General features: G+C 49.2%; 1 pseudogene; it reads left to right on the top strand.

The window, feature by feature from the left end:
* Positions 1–2,044: 2,044 nt before the first annotated feature.
* On the top strand, positions 2,045–7,151 carry LOC125526722 (annotated as a pseudogene).
* The last annotated feature ends 402 nt before the right edge of the window (positions 7,152–7,553 follow it).

The following is a 7,553-nucleotide window of genomic DNA, read 5'->3' as shown; positions in this document are numbered from 1 at the left end:
GAAGTCCGCCATGGCTGCGGGGGAAGGGAGGGGTTGGGGCTGAGAGGCGGAGCTCACGGAGAGGGGCAAGGGGGGGATGGGCCTGAGGCAGCTCGTCCTCGGAGGAGGAGAGGTCGAGAGGGATGAAGTCCGCCATGGCTGCGGGGGAAGGGAGGGGTTGGGGCTGAGAGGCGGAGCTCACGGAGAGGGGCAAGGGGGGGATGGGCCTGAGGCAGCTCGTCCTCGGAGGAGGAGAGGTCGAGAGGGATGAAGTCCGCCATGGCTGCGGGGGAAGGGAGGGGTTGGGGCTGAGAGGCGGAGCTCACGGAGAGGGGCAAGGGCTGGACGCTAGGGTTGGGGGCTGGTTGGTTAGATGGCATGGCTGGTGGCATGGGGGGGAGGGGGGTAAAATAGCCATGCACCCATGCTGGGTGTGGCCCACACGCCAGCAACGGCGGCATCTCACGGGGTCTCTACAGTCACGCACCCTGTGGTCGAGTGCTAAACAGCGGTAGCAACGGGCCATTGGGTTTAGTCTTTTGGGGGGGGAGAGGAGAAGTGCCTGTGCATGCATGGGGTTTGCATGCTATAAGTAGGAGAAAGGAGGGCATGGGCGTAAGAGGCGCGGGGGGGCGCGCGCGGGCTGCCTGCGTGGGAGGGCTGCAGTCGAGGAGGTGACAGGCACGCATCCTCGGTCAAAGCGTTGTCACATCTCGTGGTCTGGGCGCTGACCCGGGTCTCGTCGTCGCGATCTGCCGGCGGAGTGGAGTTGGTAGCGGACAAGGCAGGCAACAGCGGGAAAAGGGGGGCAGCGGCCACGGTCTGTGGGGTCGGCGTGAGGGCCAAGGCGCAGCTAGGCACTGGCCCCATCGGACGCAGAGGAGCATGCATGCGCCCGGCCCGCGCCGATGACACCGGACAGGTGGCCAGTTGGATGAGCTGACGCGGGCCAATGGGAAGCTCTAGGAGGCTCGGCGCGGAAAGATCCAACGCGAGAGGCCGATTTGCTGTGGATACGGCGGCCCCAGGCAGCCCACGTGGCGTTGCAGAGAGTGATATGGAATCTCTGGAAAGGTGTCCACGGGGATCACTACATGAGATGGGCGCGGGCGGCGACAAACGACCTTGGGAGGAGCGAGAGGTGAAAGTCGCAACCGGGGGCTTGTCCGGTCCCGACCGGGGGAGGGCTGACCTCGTGGCAGTGCCACTGTCAACGCACGGAGCCGCAACAGCAGGAAAAGACAAAGGCAGGCCGGCCCGGTCAGCAGAGGCGAAAGGCCAGAATTGGGCGAGAGCAGCAAAGAGTCTAGGCATAGGCTGGCCTACCGGTGGGGCATTTGCAAGGAAACGAACGACCAAGCCCCTGTAATTAATTCCCTCTAGCGACAGAATGAAGTTTGCAATATTACGATTTGCCACGGTAAAAGAGAACAAGCAGCTGCTAAACTGAAGAATTAGCGGGTAAGCAGAGGGCGAGCCGATCCAACTGTTTACGAGGCGAACGACGGCGGATGACGGCGGCGGCGGCGCAGGCAGCAGCACCTCCAGCCAGATCGGAGTAGGCGAGAACAAGGCGGCGGACAGCGGATGACATAGCGGGGAGGAGAAGACCGTGAGCGAGTACTCGAGGAGAGCCTCGCCCGGCGAGCGCAGCTGTGGCCCGAGGACATGGGCCGGAGCTCCCCGCAGCACCGAGGGGGTGGAGGCGGCAAGGAAACCGCCGCGAAGACGAGTCCCGGCGCGAGTCGCGTCGATGCCTGCCGCGGTGATATCCCTCGCGAGTCCGGGCAAGCCGCCCCCCGACGCGCCGATGCAGGAGGAAGCAGCCGGCGTCGGCGGCGGAGAGGCGACCGGCCCCATGGCAGCGGGAAGGGCAGACGAAAGGGTGGCCGCCGCGGCCGGAGCGGCCGGCGGCGGTGTGGTGGAATCGCCTATGCTATCCGGCGCCATCTTCTCCTAAGAAGAATATCACGTCCTATCTCCTACTCCCTCCGTTCCTAAATACTTGTCTTTCTAAGCATTTCAACAAGTGACTACATACGGAGCAAAATGAGTGAATCTACACTCTAAAATATGTCTACATACATCCGTATGTAGTAGTCATTTGAAATGTCTAGAAAGACAAGTATTTAGAAACGGAGGGAGTACATCACTTGAGGTCCACGCGGTTTAAAATTTGTGACTGCTTTTCCGAAGCAAGTGCCTCTCGGAGACATCGGTGCCACGCCCTGACTGAGGACACGAAGTTCCTCCCGACAATAGCAGAAAGTGTTGGCGAAGCTGCCATCGGGCACAACAATGCTGAGAAAACAAAGTAGTCCCAAAAGATGCTATGCTGAAGTAGTGCTATTTATCAAACCAACGGTTGTCTCTATGTTGTGGTACTGGAAGAAACCATCTTCCTCGCAAGCAAGCAAGCGCATCTTGCTCAGACCATTTTCTACCCCACTTTACGCTGCACTCGTGCTTCTCTTTTCTGTGTTCCTGGGACTCTTTGGTGTTCCAATGGCGGTGGTGGTGGCCAGCATGGTGGTCGGACCACTGCTCAAAATCGTGATGGGGAAGACGTCCAGCTACCTCCTGGACAAGTACAAGGTGTTGAAGGGCATGGAGGAGCAACATGAGATCCTGATGCGCAAACTACCTGCCATCCTGGACATCATCGCTGACGCCGAGCAGGCCGCAGCCCATAGAGAAGGGGCGGCAGCCTGGCTCCAGGCCATCAAAAAGGTGGCTTACCAGGCGAATGAAGTATTTGATGAGTTCAAGTATGAGGCGCTTCGTCGTAAGGCCAAAAAGGATGGGCACTACAACGACCTTGGCTTCACTGTGGTAAAACTCTTTCCCACACACAACCGTTTTGTATTCTGTAACAGGATGGGAAGAAAGCTCCGCAAGATTGTGCAGGCCATTGAGGTCCTTGTGACTGAAATGAATGCCTTTGGCTTTAAGTATCAGCAAAAATCGCTGCTATCCAATCAGCTGCGGCAGACGGGGCATGTTATTTTCGATCCAAAGAAAATCGCTAGCAGATCGAGAGAGAAGGATACTAAAGAAATTTTTAATATACTGGTTGGTCAAGCTACAAATGCAGATGTCACAGTTGTTCCCATCGTTGGAATCGGGGGTCTGGGCAAGACCACATTAGCACAAGTTATCTACAATGTACCTGAAATTCAGAAGCATTTTGATTTGCTGCTATGGGTGTGTGTCTCTGACAACTTTGATCTGGATTCTCTGGCTACAAGAATAGTTGAAGCAGCTCCTGAGAAGAAGGATGATGGTATAAAAGAAGCCGCTTCTAAAAAGAAGAAAACACCACTGGATAGACTTCAGGATTTGGTGAGCGGGCAAAGGTACCTTCTTGTATTGGATGATGTCTGGAATAGAGAGGTTCATAAATGGCAGCAACTTAAGGCCCGACTTCAACATGGGGGCATGGGTAGTGCCGTTTTGACAACAACTCGTGATGGCGGAGTTGCTGAACTGATGCGTACTGTTGAAGCTCATAATCTCACAGCTTTGAAAGATCAGTACATAAAGGAAATTATCGAGACAACAACATTCAGCCATTTCAAGAAGGAAGAGGAAAGGTCTACCGAGTCGGTGAATATGGTTGATAAGATTGTGGAGAGATGTGCTGGCTCTCCTTTAGCTGCAACAGCACTGGGCTCCATACTGTGTACCAGGACCAATAAGGAAGAATGGGAGGCTGTGTTAAGCAAAAGCAGCATTTGCACCGAGGAGAATGGAATCTTACCAATACTCAAGCTCAGTTACAATGACTTGCCGCCGCGTATGAAGCAATGCTTTGCTTTTTGTGCTATATTTCCCAAAGATCACAAGATTGATGTGGACAAGCTGATCCAACTATGGATTGCACATGGCTTCATTCAGGAAAAGCAAGTTCGTCTTGAGACCATTGGCAAACAGATTTTCAATGAGCTGGCCTCAAGATCATTCTTTCAGGATGTGGGACAAGTCCAAGCCACGATCAGGGAAATTGAAGACACCGGGTTGTGTTATTCCAGAACTACATGTAAAATTCACGATCTTATGCATGATGTTGCACTGTCTGTAATGGAAAAGGAATGTGCCTTCGCAACTGAGGAACAAGACAAAATTGAATCTGAGGAACCAAGTCAGAGTGAGTGGCTTCCAAACACTGCTCGTCATTTATTTCTGTCATGCAAGGAACCAGGAAGAAAATTGAATAGTTCTCTAGAGAAAAGCTCTCCATCTATACAAACTCTTCTATGTGATGGGTTTATGGAAAGTTCGTTGCAACATCCATCCAAATACAACTCTTTGCAAGCGTTACAGCTCTGTTCACTGAGAAGATCATTTCAGCTGAAACCAAAGCATCTACATCACCTGAGGTACCTAGATCTCTCAAGAAGTTGGATCAATGCACTTCCTGAAGATATGAGCATTCTATACAACCTTCAAACGCTGAACCTCTCTGGCTGTGAATCTCTTTGTAGACTTCCTAGACAAATGAAGTATATGACTTCCCTTCGTCACCTTTACACTCATGGTTGTCCAAAGCTTAACTGCATGTCGACAGACTTCAGGAGGCTCACATCCCTACAGACACTGACATGCTTTGTAGCAGGTAGTGGCTCTAATTGTAGTAATGTTGGAGAGCTCAGAAATTTAAACCTTGGTGGTCAACTAGAGCTACGTAATCTGGCAAACGTGACTGAAAAAGATGCAAGCATGGCAAACCTTGTGAACAAGGAACTAAGGGAACTGACATTAACATGGGCCTTCAGATGACATTATTTTAAACATTTAGCTAGTTTCTGGGATGATGAAGATGATGCAAGAGTGCTCGAGAATCTCAAACCTCATGATGGACTACATGCCATAACTATACACTCATATGGAGCCACCACCTTTCCGACATGGATTACAATGTTACAAAACATTGTTGAGATCCATCTTTTTGGTTGTAGAAAACTGCAATGGTTGTTCAGCCGTGACTGTGATAATAAAACCTTCACATTTCCAAAACTAAAGGAGCTTATGTTGCATACTCTTGACTCTTTGGAAAGTTGGTGGGAGATAGATAATGATGAGATGCACAGAGAAGAGATGTTTCCTCAGCTTGAGAAGTTGTCCCTTAGTTACTGTGAAAATTTGAAAGCATTGCCAGGACAACCGACCTTCCCTAAGCTCCAGAATGTTTGTATTGAGAATTGTCTAGGGTTGACAACTACAGCTAAATCACCAAAGCTCGGCGTATTAAACATGGAAGGACACGAGGCAGAGTTGCTCTTGTGGTTAGCGAGACATATGACTTCATTGACCAATCTGGAACTGACTAGCATTGAACATAGTAGAGATAAAACCTCGATGGGGGCTGAGAATAGTTTGAGGCAAGTGTTGAACGTCAAGGAGAATGGGAATGATCAAGACTTTCCTCTAGAAGTTTTGGTGTTAAGAGACTTTAAGTCAAGTGTAACTGTAACAGAGCTGTGTGCATGCTTTGTACACCTTCAAGATTTGTCAATTGTGAGGTGCCATGCACTTGTCCACTGGCCAGAAACATTGTTTGAAGGACTAGTATACTTGAGGAAGCTTTCGATTAGGAAATGCAATAATTTGACTGGATATGCACAAGCTTCTGCTGAGCCATCAACATCGTCAGAAACCAGTCAGCTCCTGCCACATCTAGAGTCTCTGAAGATACAGAGTTGTAGAAACTTGGTCGAGCTCTTCAACGTCCCCGCTTCTCTCAGGACAATGGTCATTTCTTATTGCAGTATGCTTGAGTCCATATATGGCAGGAAGCAGCAGCAGGGAGAGTCAGTATCATCGATTCATCAAGGGTCATCCAGTTTAGAAGCATTATCATTAAACAGCTGTGATGACTTAAGAGGGGTCCTCTATTTCCCCCCATCCCTCAAGAGACTAGACATTTGTAACTGCGGTGGGTTGACATCTCTGGAATCCTGCTCTCCCGAGCTCCCATCGTTGGAGGACCTCCATCTTCGGGGATGCGGGACCCTGGAATCCCTACCGGATGTGCCACATGCATACTCATCTCTCCAATATCTTCAGATTATAGATTGCCCTGGTATGAAGACGCTCCCTGCAAGCCTGCAGCAACGCCTGGGCAGCATCGAGGAGGAATACGTAGATGATCGTCTTTATGGAAGTAAGCACACATCAATTACCTTCTCTATTTCTACCTACTAGCGAGTGTTAAATGTGCTAGTCAGATAACGATAATAGCATCACTTGTAGGACGGCAGAAAACTGGAGCAAGTCAGATATTCCTTCATCTAAATCCATCATTTCTTTCTTTAATGATGTACTTCTAACTGTAAGTTTTACATGACTAATCTGTGTAGATAAGCCTGTGCTGCTGAAGCCCAAGACATGGAAGTATGTTTGCAAAGGTTGAACTACTGTTCCCAAAGACTTGGAAGAGGTGTTGTCTGCAAAGGTTGGTGGCACTGACTGTACCCCTCGGACATATTTTGAGGAAAAAAAATACATGCCACATCGTTATATATTTGGCTTTCTTCTGGTGTTGACCCTGTATGGTTTCTTTGCGGAATTCTTCCAGCAAGTACATACGGGTGGAAAAGAGAGATCCCTTGGAGTATGTAGAACTAGTGTCTCGCAAGACCTGCCAGGATCAGCAACTGTTGCCTCCATGTTCGTTTCGTGATGTTGCCTGGACCAGACGCCGACATGAATGTTGTTGCCATGTTGAGCTGCAAGATCAGTAATCAGAAAGTGCTTCAAACACTATTGTTTTATCCCTGGAAAGAGATCTTGTTTGAACAATTGTATTTTCCACTTGTTTACCTACGTGCTGTTATATCATTGTACTATTTATTTTTTGAACTGGCAAGGTGACTCTCTGCCCATGGCACTGTCATTATTATTATTTTTTATAAATTATGCCAGTATTTCCTTTGGGTGCTTTGCCCAGGAGAGCTTATTTGTTGTCTCAGTTTTTGGTATGTCTGTTCGCCAGTCTCTGTATGACTTATGTGTATAACTTGGTAACTCAACGTTTGCTACATATTTTGGCTTGTAAACACATGCATTGTTATTTAGTGATCATCATATATGTACATCTGAAGCTGTTGATTGCCCTTTACATACACTCCGCACAAGGAGTACTGTTGGTTAAGCAGTGAGGTTAGGAACTTGGGCACACAATGTCAGTACAGGCTAAGATTTCAATTACTCGCCATATGAAGTTCATTTGGGGACTCGACGGGATGCCCACAGGAAGTTGTTGCCCTGTTGAATTGCCGAGTCCAGTAATCAGAAAGCGCTGCTTAAGTCCTAACGCTACAGGCTTTGGTTTGTTTCAAGATTGACTGATAAAGAATAGGTAGGTTTCTCTCTGTTCTCGCTGTGCGTGTATGAAACTGTCGCAGGAATTGTAGTACAGCTGTATATATGATCTTTTGGTTGGTCGGTCGGTCTGTCGGTCTGTTTGGGTTTGTAAGTATGTACAATGATGGAGTACTATTTTGACTTTACTGCATCCACGTCCATTATTGACTATCTCGATTGTAACAGAATGAGCTACACAGATTATATAG

Source organism: Triticum urartu, unplaced genomic scaffold, assembly GCF_003073215.2.
Source record: "Triticum urartu cultivar G1812 unplaced genomic scaffold, Tu2.1 TuUngrouped_contig_156, whole genome shotgun sequence".
NCBI classification, from domain to species: domain Eukaryota; kingdom Viridiplantae; phylum Streptophyta; class Magnoliopsida; order Poales; family Poaceae; genus Triticum; species Triticum urartu.
This window is presented reverse-complemented; position numbering and strand designations above follow the sequence as displayed.